Below are 16,651 nucleotides of genomic sequence, written 5' to 3'. Positions count from 1 at the left end.
GTTCAGAAGTGTTTCTCAGCATGATTAAACTGTGAATTGTATTTGAAACTGATTGTTTCTGTTCCATATTTGCAAATACATTTTATAATTCTTTAATAGTGAGAAGTTCCTATTATCTTTTGAACTTTTGGACTCCATTGTGAGCAACAGGAAAATACAATTTTGTTTTAACTTTTTAAGCATCATGTAAGACAACAAGTCATGATTGTAAGCTATTGATATCAAAGGAACCAGCATAGGTCAAGTAGACAGTGCTGCTTAATTGTATACATTGATGATAACTAGACTACAAAAAATAGGAAGAAATGACATCTACATTTTTACAAAATATTACTTAAAGACTTGATCAATAAACCAGTCTATAAATCTCATTTCTAAAACTGTACATGTAAGAGAAACTGTTTTGTTGTTTTGTGTACTATTTAGAAAATTAATAATTTAGAATACATGATATTCTGATTTCTCATGAAATGACTACACATATTTTGTCAGGTGATGCAGTAGACAATAGAATGCATTATGTTAAACATGTACTGCAATTATATCACAAGATGCCATTTCTCAAATGAAATAGTCATGCAGTGCATTTTCTGAAATTGAGTTTTTGTACTTTCCTAATCTCCTGAACTGATCCTATAGAAGACTAAAGGGTACATTTACTTTATGACTTCTTCATATTTACTAGGTTTGATGACATGAAGTATAAGGCATTAAAAAAATGTCAGCAGTTATCTTCCCCCAAAGTTTAAAAATCTAGCTTGTAAAAGAAGACAAGAGGCAGAAAAATGGCAGAATTATAATTAATATTTAAATTATTTGAGGTAAAGTTGAGAGAAAAATTACAACATTTAAGACAAAAATAACGAATCACTCTTTTTCAGATGCTTTTCACTTTCCATTGACTCTAGACAATTTTGATTAGATGCCTTATTTTTAGACGTTATTCATTAATTGTGATACATCTCATCGAATGATTTCCCCTAAATCAGGAAGTTTCTGTTTTTAACAAGACATGATTCTACCTCTGATGCAGTCTAGTTCCTTGGTCACAGAACTATGAGTCCTACTTCACTCTGTGATGAAGGTATGGAGTGTCCTTCATCACAACTCCTGTTGAAGCCAAGTTACTCTACAGAGTAAACATCATCATTATTTAAAGAGTAATGGTGCCAAAAGAAAGCAAAAAGAACCTTTTTGTCAGGATGTAAATTATAAGCCCAGTTAAAATGAAATTAGTATCCTTGCTTTCTGATTTTCGGAGGTTTTTAGCTAGGACATATGAAAACTAATTTTCTTTGGAACAAACAAAGATAAAGCTCAATGAAGAGAAGTCTATTTCAATTCCAAGGTTTGAGTTCTATCTATAGATATCTAGGTTATTCAAACAAAGTGAAGATTTCAACAGGAAAGATTTATCTCCCCTCCTCTGCACAGGCAATTCTTTAAGTAAGTAGCAACTGTAATGAACTTGATGAAGAGACATTTCATACCCCCATTATGCCCTCATTTTCTACAGCTTTCCAGTCTCTTCATAGAGGAACATAATGTTATTATAATGCAAACACTAGTACCAGAATCTACTGAAAACTACTTTTAACTTTTAGACTTTCATTAAGTAAGTCATTAACATTTTGGATAAAATGTTAATGTCATCACCACTAAAATGGTTTTGTCCTATATAAATCTGAATTTATTCTGCGTGGATGTGAATTTTCCCAACGGCCAATGTCCGATTACTGATTTTAGAATACAATTTTGTTTGGTAGAGAAAGTTTTCTACAGGTACTGGAACTAGTAAAGCCAAAATTATTTATTAAAGTATGTCTTTTTCCATCTCATTGGATCCCAATATCCACCTGCTCCTTCCTCCAAGATTTTTTCTAAACCTGACTTATTCTTACATGGTATTTCCACACTTTTCTTCAACTTAATTTCTCGTCCTCCTGTGTTCCTGAGTCCTATAATTTCATTCAGTTCCATGTCTCTGTTTCAGCAAAGAAGCAAAGAAATGTGGTACAGCTCCTGTGGAGACTTATGTGAGCTAACTGGTCAGCTAGTATTCTGGCAAAGATCACTGACCATCAGCCTAATAAGGAATAACAGCTGAGTTTGTTGGACTGTTTCTCATGGAAATGTTAATATAATCTTTTATTTCTAGCTAGCTGCTCCCTTTTATGAAATCTGTGGGAATGGTTATCTCTGAAACTTATACACTAGTTAGATTTATGGGAAATTGAAAATAGGTCATGACAGACAAACATATACTAGTAACACATTCAGACTAAATTAGTTTAAATGTTGCACATAAACTAGTAACACATGGGTAATAAGGAAAAAACCCAACAAATTAACAAACAAACAAAAAAACCCCAAACCAAAACCAAAAAAAAAATGAAACCCAAACCAAACAAAAACACTCTCATGGTTTAACTCCAGCTAGCAATCAAAACCACTATAGATGCTCGCTCACTCTCCTCCTTTCCTCCTCTGAAGTAGAGTATTGAAAAAGAAGGGAGAAATTAATGGGTTGAGATAAAACAGTTTCATAAGACAAAATAATAATAATATATAATAAAGTAAATTATACTCAGTATGATCTCTCATGAAACTCCTATGTCACCGAACAGCGAGACCCAGAGAGGAGAGCACCTTGGTCCCAAACAGCTGATCCCAGTGAGAGAGCAAACAAGCAAAAGGCAGAAAGGCCCAAAGGCCAACAGCAAAACAGCAGAACAGTGAAAGACCGAACTAACACTGAACTCATAAGCAAATGAAACTTCCAAACAGAACAGAACAAAATGGAACTAAACTGAACTGACTAGCTAGGAAGAGCAGCTCTAATTATATATGGAGCACGATGCTGAATGTCAGGGAATATTTCACTGATCAACCTTGACGTCAGTCAAGGTCTGTCCCTTTTTAACTGCCTTGCACCTGCAGATAGAAAGCCTACAACAATTTTGGACTCCCTGACAACAGTTGAAATACCAGTAAGTTCATGCATTCTCTTCGGACCAAAATCCAAACACTAGGAAGTTAAACAGAGAAAATGAATTAGCCCTTAAAAAGGAAAACTCAGGAAGCCTAGCATGTTATCACAATATTCTCATACTTAATCCAAAACAAAGGACCGTGTTAGCTACAAAGAAGAGAATTTTCTATCTGCATGAAGAAAATTAACTCTATTTCAGTCAAACCAACACATTGACCAATACAAAACCCCTACAAAACAACAACAAAAAAGTCTTGCAGAATTCCCTGCTAAGAAGACAATTAGAAGTCAACTTAGCAAGACATAAATGAGATTTTGAAAATTGCAATGTATTTATAATTTCTCTGGTTGTTTCAACAGAATGAAATAATGAAAAAGATGAAAGATTTCTTGGGAGCAATCCAAAAAATGAATGAAATACTTCTCAAAAAAATAGGAAAAACTGCTTGGAATATTCCAATGGGGTAAGACCTTGTAGGGAAGAGGTGCCCAGGAAATCTGCTTAATATTTAAGGATGACCTCCTTTAAGCAGAATTTTTATCAAGTAGTCCAGCAAAACTTACCTGAAAAAGAGACTAAAAATCTGTAAACCAGAATAGTAAATGTCTGTGGGCTTTGAATCACCTGCCTAGTCAAAGATAATGAATTTTCCTTTCTATCAGTGTTTAAGCATTTGTAAGCAAAGTGCTAACACAACCCCTCTTCGCCACATGGAGCCTCAAAGTTGATAACAACTGCCGCCTCCTCCATTTCATGTGCCTGAGCAAGAAAAAGCTCCTCTGGGAACCTCCTAACTTTATTTTTCATTCTTAGTTTCCACCATTTCTAGGACACTAATTTGTACTCCTCTCTTTCACTCTGTTATTTTCTGTGAATATCTTGTCCAAACACAGTATGCAAAACTTAAGCTTTTTGGCTGGCTGTTGCTCTGTGAGCCACGCTGGCATTTCTCCTCTTGCTTCTTTCTCTTGTTCATGTCCGGTCCTTTTTTCCCCACTTCTCTTCCTCCAGCATCCTTTTTCTTCTTTAAGCCATGTTTGTTGTGAGTTTTTTTGTGGTTTATTTTTGGAGGTTTGTTTGTTTGCTTTCTCCCCCCTTCCCTTTGGTTTTGTTCCTCTATTTTTTCCTGTGTTTTGATTCTCTTTATTGTTTTATTCTCTTCAATGATTTGAAGCTGTAGTTGGGTTTGCCCCTCATCAGTCTTCCTGGAATACTCCTGTTTGCCAGTTTACTTCCTTGCTTCCTTCTACCCTTATCAGACAGAAGAATTAACATAAGAGACAGCCGTATCATATCTATCATCTTCTTGTCTCTTATTTTTGACATCTTTTTTCCAGAAGACAAGTTGTTCTATGTCAGTGCATTCTTGCCTCTGTTAAGAATATGCCTTCTCAAGAAATAGCAAGTCTGACAGCCTGCTCTAAAATAATCAATCAGATGTAACCTCCTCCAGATATATATTTATTATTCAAATAGAAATAGTGCTTAAAGGCCCAGATGTCCTGTTGCAACTGGGCTGGGTTGAGGGCAAAGGTTAACTTGAATATTCTGTGCAGTAACACAAAATGATGACAGTCACCTAAGAGGTTCAATTAAATAATGAATTTACTAAAAACACTCAGTGGAATTACCGTGAATAGTGACTTGGCAAAATTTTGGAACTATATAATAAAACTTAGCAACACTTCGACAGCAGAACTGGCAACAAAATTAATCTTATGTGCCCAGAACCAAGTTAGAAAGAGAGAGAGAGGGGGAAAATAAAAGTGGTAGATTAAGATATCAGAAGAAAAGTAAGATATCACTGCTCCATAGGTTGGTCAGTCGGATGTTAATAATAGTCTGCTGCCTAGAACTAGAATGTATCATGTTAGGTACTCTACAAAAACAAAGAAAAAATACTGTTTCTTAATCCCCAAAATATTCATCTAAACATGAAGGACTGATAAGCAGAAAGTAAAAGAAAAACAGAAACAGAGAAATAAGAAAGGTCAGACTAATACATAACAGAAGAAAAGAGCAACTGTTTTGCGGAGGTAAACCAGCAAGTTAGCTTTCTGGATGTATAATTTCATAACACAAAATAATTAGAGGTAAAAATCATTCTCTTGATGATGAATAATAATTTTCTTCTTTTTTTTTTTTTTTTTCTTATTTCTTCCCTTTATTTGTGACTTAGCAAAAAGGGCTTCTCTTCTTCAAAACAAGAAGATATGTTTTAAAATAATATTTTTCGTAGACTAACTGGTTTTGTTTTGTTTTGTTTTTTGTTTGTTTTTTTTTTTTTCTGACAGGATAATCTGGTTACCCCTTCTCCTTCCATCCCCGCCTTGTTTATGTCACATCTACATTTACCCTAGCAGCTTTGCTGTGTTATGTTGTTTCTGTGGCAGACAGGCACATACACCAGCTGTTACTTATATTGCCTCAGAAGACAGCAAAGGTCCTTCAAACAAATATTGCACCTGAGATAGTCAAAATTCCTCAGGGATCCACTACCATATGTTTTGAAGGTGCATGCTCGTCTCTTAAGAGTTTTGTTATCAAGTTTTCATGATTTATCAGAAACTGATTTGTGCTATTCTCTTCCTTTCTGTGATTATATTTGTGTTGTGTTGATCTGTCTTACACAGGCACTATTTAGTAATCTTCCTTTAATATAAAAATAAAATAACATTTACTTTCACCCCTCAGTTACTCATCAGCAGACATACTGTAAAATGCAGCTGTCTTATAAATAAGTAACTAAATAAATAGATCCAAGTAACACTTAAACAAGAAAATTACTCTAATTATGTTCTTCCATACAGTACTTCCACCTAATCAAAATTATAGTGTTATACTGTAGAATACTAGGGCTGTCATACAGACCTTTAAAATAAAGTCTCATCTTTAAATGTTAAAACAAGGCCATACAGAAAATAGACAGTAGATATCTCTTTTCTATGTAAATTAAAGATTATTTGACCTAACCTCATATCTGCCTAGGCCTGAGTTTAGAGAGGGTTCAGAATTGAAGTTGAGATACAGATTATAGAAAAAGACCTCCATCTTCAATAGGCTGTTTTCAGATCTTAATATTTCCATCTTAAATTCAGTAATTTGGGGCAACCAGAGCTATAGTTCATATAGGTACTACAGACAGGTTTACAATAGGAATAGTGCTCCTGAAATACCTTGTTTTTCAGACAACAAGCATAAAGTCCTCAAGGGTCTGCATGACAACCCATACCCCAAACAGATCCTGGTCTACATTAACTGTTCTCTGTACAAATGGTACCAACCTAAAACATCCAAAGGAGGCAAGTCTCTGAGTAAAACAGTGAACAAACTAAACTAAAACATCCCAGAAGCCTCATGCCCTACTGTTATAACCTAACATCTCTGTCCTTTGCATTTCCCTCCTCCATCCACAAAGTGTAAGTTACCCAACTTCATCCTCCTTTGTTTTCAGGCAGGGCTGAATTCTCTCTATGTTGGGAAAAGTGCCTGCACATATAGACCTAACTGCAGGTATATATTCAGTAGGAAAGGTAGCGACAGTGGAAAAAGAAAGGAAGAAAACAAGTTTTACTCTTTTACTTCCAGCTATGGCATCATATTCATCTATGTGCATTCCCAGTATAGCACTGTACTTCCTCTTCTCACCTCCTTCAAGCTCAGAGAGAGGCTGTCACATTACAGTTTTCAAAGAGGGTGCAGCTCTCTGCTGTTACAAGTCCACAGCAGGGCCTTGTCCCCTTTTCAAGGGCAATACAAAACAGGAAAAAGCCCTTTCATTCGCAGTAAGGCAAGCATTTGCGAGGTTTAAGTCCTCATATGAGAAATGTGAGAAAATAGTATATTGGGGAAAATACCGTTAGGTTACAATGTTGTGTTCTGGATTGAATGGAAAAAAGAACAAGAGAATTAGAGGCAGCAGTAGTACTGTACACTGTTCAACAGAATGGTATCACAAATAAATATAGAGAAAGGCACAGTAAAATGACTGTTGATGAAATTGCCGCAATTGCTTCACTGCCCCAAACTGAAACCTATTAAAGAAAAGTAAAAGGAAACAAAAACTACTGAGGAGGAAAGCCTGTCTTCTCCAGCTCAGTTCTGCTTTTGAGTGCCAGCGTTTTATGTAGGTTGTCATTAGGATGTTTCTAGATGCTTCCAAATTGAAATGAGCATGCACATGGTACAAACAGAAACTGAAACAATCATGTATGTAGTACAACCAGGAGGAGTTTGTGAGATTCAGAGGACATTTCTGGAAAGACGGATAGACAGTACGCCTCCACATTTTTTTTCAGACTTTATCACTAGAAAAGAACTATTGGAAGGTCAAATACAAACTGAGACAGATGATTATTACCAAAATAAATCGTTGTAGTTCGCAGGTTCCTGTCTGGAAAAGCATGGTGGCACTTTACACCAGCAAAGAACTCTCTTCAAAGACACTCTAACGAGCCAGGTGACTGCAAAATATACACCTGAACAAAGTGAAGTGATTAGAGGGCTGGAATGAAGGGGCATGATTCAAAGAACTGGATCACATATCCAATAAAGAAAGACTAAGAGAGTTAGAGGTGTTCAACCTGGACAAGATAAGGCTCCAGGGAGAGCTTTTTTCAACTTTTCGATGTATAAAGGGGGCTTATAAGAAAGACAGAGAAAGACTTTTTATCAGTGCCTGTAGTGACAGGACAACGGCCAATGGTTTATAGCAGGCTTAGATAATTTTTTAAGATGAGACTGGTGAGTCACTGGAACAGGTTGTCCAGAGCAGCTGTAGATGCCCCATCATTGGAAGTGTTCAAGGTTGGATGGGGTTTTGAGCAACCTGTTCTAGGACAAGATGCTCATGGCAGGGTTGGACTAGATGATCTTCAAAGATCCCTTTCAACCCAAACCGTGCTATGATTCTATGACAACAGACTTAACGTGTATACAGTACCCATTTATATGTCTTCAAATTTTGTGTGCTTTAGTCACTTCTTAAAACAGGATTTTACTGATATCTCATAGCTATTTTAGCTTTATCTACTTAATAGACTTATGCCTTGATGTGGTAACCTACCACTGGAATTTTTTAGTTACCTACTCTGGCATCTTTAATGATTGAACTGATTTATTCTCTATTTACTACTCATAACTTGTTAGAAAATTTCACATTACATTTAGGAAGCGTCATGGAGACACTCCCATAATCCTTTACAACTCAACAGAAATAACTGAGCATCAGCATTATTTCCTACAATTCAGGTATCCAACACAATGAAACAGTCAGTTTGAACTACAAGAACCAGATCTGTAGCATTTGAGAAGGAATATTTATGGATGGAATGGCAGTATGCTCAGGTAAACTCCTTGTTAAACCTTTAGGTGTTTTGGAAAGCATAGTGTGTGAAGAAAGCATTTAGATGGAGAACTACATCTTTATGAATGGTTCTTTAAGTTGCTCCTTAATACACTCTTGAACTTGAGTTACTTCATTAATTTACACTAGTTGTATAGAAGATAGTGAGAAAAAAGGATACATTTAACAGGACTGAAGTTGAACAGCTGTACTCTCTAATTTTAGGTCTCAGTCTCTACATTTTGGGGCCAGCATTTGTAATGGAGTAACCCAGGCTGGCGATGCATCACTTTCAAAGACCTCTGAGATTTCATTAAAAATCTGTTTTATTGGTATTCTGCATGGCAAAACTGCTAATTTATAAATGAGGAAAAAACACAGAATTAAAAGAAGATAAGAAAGAGCAATGAGCATGAAAACACTTCTTAAGTCTGCATTGCAGATTCTCTCTCAATCACTGATGGATTCCTTTTTCTCAACCCACCTTAGGGCAACTGGAATTTATACTTGCTCTGTAATCTGCAGTCCTGTGCATTTTTCTGTACCTATCTGACTCAGAAATGTTGAAGCAGGTATTTGTTATTTAGCCAGAAGTAGTAATTTGAGGAATTAATGCCAGAAAAAAAACAGAGAACAAAACAGGGATAAAGTAAAAAAAGGCTGCACTAGTATCTAGTTTTAATTTTTCAATACTATACAATAATTGTTTAGATATGCAAATATCCTAAGAAGCCTTAAAATAAAATAAATAAAACCAACCCAAGAAATATAGCTTAGCCTTAGGGTAAAATTAAAGGGAAGCTGCAGGTCAAATTATGCCTATAAGAAGGTGAGTTTGAAGATTTCTGAAGTAAATAGAAGCAGCTTCCAGAAATTACAGAAGACTTTACAGAGGACTTTTGAGAGATACTAATGTCAAGACATATCTGCATGTGTGTGAAAAAGTTGTTCCAACAGGGGTAATGCATACTAAGCCATAAAGGCACTGTATAAAAATGTGAAATCCACTTGCAGAATAACTTGGAGACAAGAATGTAACATGGTAAAACTCTGATTGGTCAACAATTTTTTATTGACTGTCTCTGTTCTCCAAAATCAAAGTATTGTGTCTCAGCCTGCACTGTGTATATGTTTTGTTTTGGTTTCCTTTTACCTCAGTTCTATCTCCTATAAATATTAACACTTAAATCTTTCTGAGGTCTTTAATCTTAATATTGCAAAAACACAACCAGTGAATGGATAACTATTTTGCTGTGAGCACTATTCTCTCAACTAACAGGTCTGTGAGTGACTTGCCAGGACAATAATTGCATTTAAGTAGTAAAAGAAAAAGGATAAAATAAGAATAGTAATTAAAATATCTGGCTGGATATGGTGGATATGGGGATGTATGGATGGCCATATGGATTTAATATATTAAAATTGGTATTAAATGAAAAATATTAATTTAAAAGGATTAATTTTTTTTTTTTAATTCAGTCACGACCTAATTAATTCTATTTCCTGCTATGTTTGAATAGCAAAGTCTTCAGTTTTAAAATATAAATTTTCATTGCTTAAAAAAATAAGTGTTAGTTCTGTGCAAAGTGATAAGTTGTCTCTGTCTGCTGTTCATGGTCATATTATATTGTTCTGAAGGGAAATAAATGAAAGTTTTGGTACAACATGCCTCATTGTTGTTAATATAGTCAATTCTACACATCTGCACTTCAACAATATTATTTTATGTCCGTTATAAAGGAAGGAAAACAGCATCACAGCATGACCTTATGAAAGTATTTCTCAAGTTTATAAAACTCATTAGTTTTTTCTGTAATAGTCACATATGCTAAACTCAGCTGTCACAGATGCTTCCACTACCTAATCTGATAACTGATTTTTGTCACAACATGACCTTCTTTCTGCAAAGCATAGAAGCATGCTAATTAGACCTATGAAAGGGAAAGAAATTTTCACTTTAGAAGCTCATCTTTTTATCTCTGTCTACAAACTTAATGTACCTTATGTATATGTATTCTTGTTAACCATGTTACTTACACCTTCTGACTTTCATAAAAATTGTTGTTTTACCATAAGTAAAAAGATGTAGTTGCTAATTTTTTTTAACACTATGCTTCATGCATGTTATTTCTCTCATGATTCAGTATTGCACTTTTTGAAATTTTTGTATTTGTCTTCATACACTAAAATCTCTGAAATGTCTAATATTACTGAATTTGCAATAAACTAGCTTAAAATGACACCTTAATAGGTTGTAACTGATGTATACAAATGCCTTCTGTAGGAGTGGCAAATTCTACAGGACTAAGGTATTGATCATTAACACAATGATCCATGTCACAAGTAACTTAGTTTATCATAATCTCATTTCCTTAATGACTTAAGTAAGCATTTTAATTCAGGAGATACTCCAATAAATCAGCATGAAATTGCATCTGAATGCTATCAGAAAGAACATTACTTCGTTGGATGAAAAGGTAAAATATTTTCAGCAAACACTATGAAAACAGCAGAAAACTGTATCATGATCTTGATAACATGGTTATTAAGTTACCTACCCTAGCCAAGGACTTCAGGAAATATTCCTGGTCATGTAAGCTGAAGTTTGTGGGGTTTTTATAGTTTACTCTTTTACCCTTCAGAAAGCTGAGAGTTGCATAAATTGGTGTATTTCAATGACAATAGCAAAGCTGTGTGTAATTTTTTTTTTTTTCTGTTAAAACTGCTGCTCATACGTTCCCTTTGTATACTGACTTTGTGTATTTTGTGGGGAAAAAAAAAAAAGAGCTGCGTGAAAACAAGCTATCTCTAAACATCAGGAGTACTGAAATTAACAACTGCAGAAGGGAAAATCCTTCATTCTGAGTCACTATGTACCATCACTGTAATATGAGGTAAGATGTTATATTGTGGTTGGATGTTGAGAAAAGAGGTGAGACTCTGACAACATGGAGATGTGTACACATGTAGGACTGATCAAAATGAAGATTTTTCACCAATGATGCTCTGAAAAGAAACCATCATCCAAGAGATGCAAAACATTAGCCCTGCCAATAGGGAAACTAGGACAGAAGTAAGACAAGAGAGGTAAGAGGGTGAAAACCACTGTGGGCATGATGGGCACAGCAGGGGTAAAAATGACCCAAAGAACAGTCCAGAGAGAATTCTTTTCTGATCAGAAAGAGATGATTCATCAAAAACGCTCACTTTTACATAGTGCAGAGATTTTGAGTTTATACCTTTCAGAAAATAAAACTGCCTAAAAATATGATAAATAGAAAAAAGAAAAAATAATAATTCCAGCTTTTTGGGGGAATGCTATCTCTAGATTCTCCCTTTTTGCCTTTTTTTTTTTTTTTTCATGAATTGCAATACAATAGTACAGTATCATTTTTTTTTTCCTTTGTATTGTATTCCATATAACAAAATTTGAAGGACATCAAACAAAGCTCCTGTCCCTCTTCACCAACTGAATACATTTTTCTTTTATTTTTAATTTTGAAAATGTATATTATTTACATAAAACAAACAAACAAACCCTCTTTCCCAGGCAGTCTTAAATCATCTGATCACTGCTGCTATATGTATCACCAAAATATTACCTAGAGCTTTTATAAGAATAAAATAATTTGTATACTTCTCTTGCTTGAAAAATGTATAAACCTTGGATTTAGATTTAAAATCAGAGCACGTATATTAGATCAGCCTGTCATTAATATCAAATGACACTTTACAAACTGCAGGTGAAATCTTGGCTTGAATTGCTGGTGACCAGTTAAGACAAAAATTTTACTTGAGGATCCTCTAGAGATAATGTTCTTAGGATGGATATCTCAACAGTGGACCTAAATACTGCTAAAATTTTCATACAATACAGCTAATGAACCAGTTAGACATAATAAGCTTAGTTGCAATAAGCATGGTAAGTTGTGAAGGGATGAAAGTCTGTTCATTGAATGGTAAGCGATTAAAAGACCAAAAAGCCCTTCATATGGACTCTCAATTGTATCATCAATGAGAAAAATATTTGTGAAGCAGATTCTAGAAACAAGTTAGCTTTTGTAAGATTGCAGAGTTGATGACACAGACTTTCAATTTTCTGCATTATATTATTTTTTTTCCTTCAAGCACACTTTGCATTTAGGCTGAAAAGATGCATGAACACCAGCTGTTTAATGCTTAGAAACTGGAGTTCTAATAATAGAGTTCAAACAATACATGTTTTCTTTGCTATTGATCTCTGTGCACTTGGATATTCAGACTTAGAGAAGACTGACAGAGTGTTGTCATCTGAAGTTCTTTATATGATTTTGGTGCTTTGTTAGAAGTCCTTGTAAAAATAAAAGCCACAAACTTTTCTGAGTAATAGTTTGTCAGAAACTTGTTAAACTGAAGGGAGAATAATTTATTTCTCTAAATATAGGAAAAATAAACTGTAGTTCAATTACATACTTGAAGTGCCTAGGAAAGACTTGGAATACCATTGAAAGAGCACTTATGTTGTAAAATGAAAATATAAATGAGATACCTCTGTTTTCAACTGAGCACAATTTAAAGATTTGTCTTCTTTATGTAGGTGATATTTGGCTGACTCGACTGAAGGTCAGTTCGATTGACTAAAGGTCCACTCAGCATGCCTTGTTTCTAGGCATGTGAAAAACAGTAAGTTATATTTTCATAGTATTTTTTTCAACTTGCTAGTCACTGCATCTGCATTTTTAAAATGGTTATTCAGCACAAATATTTAATAAAGACTTAGACAAAGTCTGCTGGAAATAGAATACAAATAAAATGTGCACAGAACAAACATAGGAATGGCTAAGCTACTACAATGAGGTACAGAGGATAGATGTCCTATTTTTAAAGCTGTTCTAGATCTTGGGAAATGTGACAGTTTTTTTGATACTCTATTAAATTTGGTCATTTGTGAGATAAGTAGGACTAGAAACAAGATGTGATCTCACCATTGAAATGTTTATCTCCACAGTGCATATCAATGCATTAAGCATCAAGATTTTAAGGGAAAAAAGAAGATGCCTCAAAACTAAAGTCCAAATAACCCAGCTCATGTTTGGGAAGGTAGAGCTGGATATAAGCAAAAAGGAAATCCTGTCATGTTGAGATAGGATTGCATGCTCAAAATCTCTCAGGGCTCAAAGTCTACAGTATTATTCTACTAGTGTGTGCCTACTTTCTTTCAAAAGTGAGGCAAGGTTCACTGTTTTCTTTAAAATAAGACTAACTCTAAGCATTTTTCCTGAATATACATGTGTTTAGAGCACTGACCCACAGCACAGGAAATCAGTACTTCACTGTCCTTACTAGTGGCTCTAGGCTGTAGAGGTTGGTTCTTGCAGAGAAAAAATGTTCAGTTCACATTCTTTAATCCTTCTGAACTGAAGAGTTGTATTGATTTATTAATGACCCCTAATCAACAGGTAATAGTTAATCAGAGAACTATGAATTTACAAGAAAATGTTTAAAAAAATCAAAATGTGAACTAAAATACTGGACTTTGGTAACTTTGATATACACCTGCAAATTTTTAAACACACTTTCCTCAACAATCCCAAAGAGTTCTCAAACACACATGGGCACACATACACACACCCCCACTCTCCTCAGCCACGGGGGCTGCAACTGACAGCACCCATCTGCCTCATCCACCCTGTTTCCTTCCCAGGATCTACAAGGTTTCTCTGGGCTGATTTACTGTGGTGGTCCAGTTGGGACTACAGATAAACGTGAATCCTACTTGCAATACTTACTTGATGGGAAGAAGACTTTAGAGCTAGTTCCAGCTCTCAGGACTGTTACATATTTTATATTAATCACTGACAGACCAGAAGAAAGATCATAGCTCAAAAAAAAATTATTGAGACTACATGCACTTAGACTGACTCTCTTGGGAGGAGAGTTTAGCTTGGACACTTCTGTAAAATAAAACCACATGGTTTCAAGACTCTGACATAGAGAAAGGATCTGGGTTTCCAATATCCTGGCCAATCACTCTAAGATTTGAGATATTGAGAAAGAAAACAAGAGATTGTTTCATTTATCCTGAAAACAAACAAATAAACAAGCAAACAAACAAACTAGAATCTCTTACTGAATTCTGTGCAGAGAACAATCTCTTAGTCATGCTTGGAGAACGCCTACCTAGATTACTCCTCTGACTGTGCATAGTAGCAGAACTTAGTGGCTGAGTGACTGAAATATTGAAAGCTGCAGTGCCTGTGGAACTTAGTTTCATCCAGAATTAGACAGTATATGGAGTACTTCAGCAAGGCAATGAAATTCTGCTTAAAATTAATTTTACAATAGATATTAGAGACTTCCTTTTTTGTTTCCTGTTTAATGAATGTTGGTTTGGCCTCTGTGTCCTTTAGAATACTATCTTGAAAATACTATGTTTTTTAGAAAATCTAAACAATTTTGAGATCTGTAAATACGGCAAAATGCCCCCTATATTTTTTGGAGATTACATAGTTATTTCAAAGTGAAATACAAATAACTTAATAAAATAATAATAAAACCTGTTATATGTTTAATATTAGTTAACTAAAGACCACCTGCTGAGGATGTAATTTCAGAACATTGTACTTACAATGTAATAGTTATCTATATTTATTGTGTTATAACTGAGATTGACAGTAATATTCTACATGGATATTTAGTCATAGTTGACAGCTAAATAACACAAGTCCTTTATTTCATTTGCCAAACTTTCTGCTATGCAAAATTCTTTCACAATATGGCAGTGAAGATTACCCTGTGTTTGTATGGATGTATTTTTTATGAGGTCAGCTGTGGGTGAAGTTGGCAGCTTTCAATGCCTATTGTTATTTAACTCTTATTAAATTAAAGGCTTCATAAAACTACTGAAATGATAAAATAACAATAGCAAGTATAAAACAATCACAAACAAAACAAAATCCTTTTGAAAAGATAAATGGTACTGTACTCATAGACCATTGTTCCCATAAATTAAAAAGTCTAATGAAAATCAGAGAATTCCAGTTTAACTGATTGTACTCTCTGTACATCTTTTTAACTTCCTTGCTGTAGACCAAGTGATGGAACAGGGTTGAATTCACTCTATCTGGCTTTAGAAGTCTAACCACACCTTTAAGTTAAAAGGCTAGTCAGCCTGCAAAAGAAGCAATCTAGAGGAGATTTAGGTCACCTGAAATTTGAAACGTGTTGTCTCTTCCCCCTGATGACTAGCCTCTTTGATAATTTTTGCAGTTAAACATCTACATTTAGAAAAGGTGAATTTGGGACAAAGAGCTCCATAAGTAGTTACGGAATAAGTAGCTATGGATACTTATTCCCTGGAAAATTTGCCTGCAGCAAATAATACATTGACTACTGAAGATGTCCCTTAACATATTTCTTAGAAAAACCCTTCTTTGACTTACAGTCCTCTGTATTCCAAACAGTTATAAAATGTAATTGCATCTCTGTTCAGATCAAAAATCAGATAAGTGATTTATGTTTGGCTATGAAATGGGGAGTGTGACAACCTTGAAGTGCTCTCCCCATCCTTAGCAGAACAAAGGGCTATGTAATGCCTTAAACGACTGTTTTTTGTTACTTTGGGAGGAAAAGATAGATGACACCTTGTCTTATCTTTCCCAAGGTTTTATGGCCATGGAGGCAGACACCTTGTAAGATTAGGTCAATAAACAGTGTTGCTGTTAAAAGCCTCATGGCCTAATTGGGATGATAGAGATGAACCATCTGTTGGAGAGCCAACTACCAGAAGAAGCCATGAACCAACAGCTACCCCAACAGACAAAACAACTCCTGGTCAGTAATGTGAATTTTCCCCTAGTTTGAAGAGCCCAGATCCATTTCCAGAAGAGTCTTCCTAATTAGCATGAAGAGTGAACAGAGGGAGGAGACAAACCACCCTCTCCTATCTCACAGGTAAATGAACTGGGTTATAAAACAGCCTCTTGCATGATATGAATCAGTGGCATGTAAACCTTCAACGTGTCCCCCCCTCCAGAGGTTGTTGTGGGACCGATGTACCTGTGGAGTGATATCTTACACACTCTCTCTCTCTCTGATATCTTAGTTTTCCTTCTCTCTCTCTTCTAAGAACCAAAAGTGAGTTTTTATTTTGGTTTGGTTTTAACTGTTTTCTTTTTCTAAAATGTTATTAGGAACTACAAACACCAACTAGAGAAAATGGAAGAATATTCAAAAGACATCTGTACAATGACTATAACTTTCCTAATGATAAATATAGCATTTTATGTTTTATAGAGCTCTGTACTAACTTATTGATGTTGATCCCATTTATGTT

This window comes from Columba livia, chromosome 1 (assembly GCF_036013475.1).
Source record: "Columba livia isolate bColLiv1 breed racing homer chromosome 1, bColLiv1.pat.W.v2, whole genome shotgun sequence".
Taxonomy (NCBI): domain Eukaryota; kingdom Metazoa; phylum Chordata; class Aves; order Columbiformes; family Columbidae; genus Columba; species Columba livia.
Note: the sequence above shows the minus strand (reverse complement) of the source record.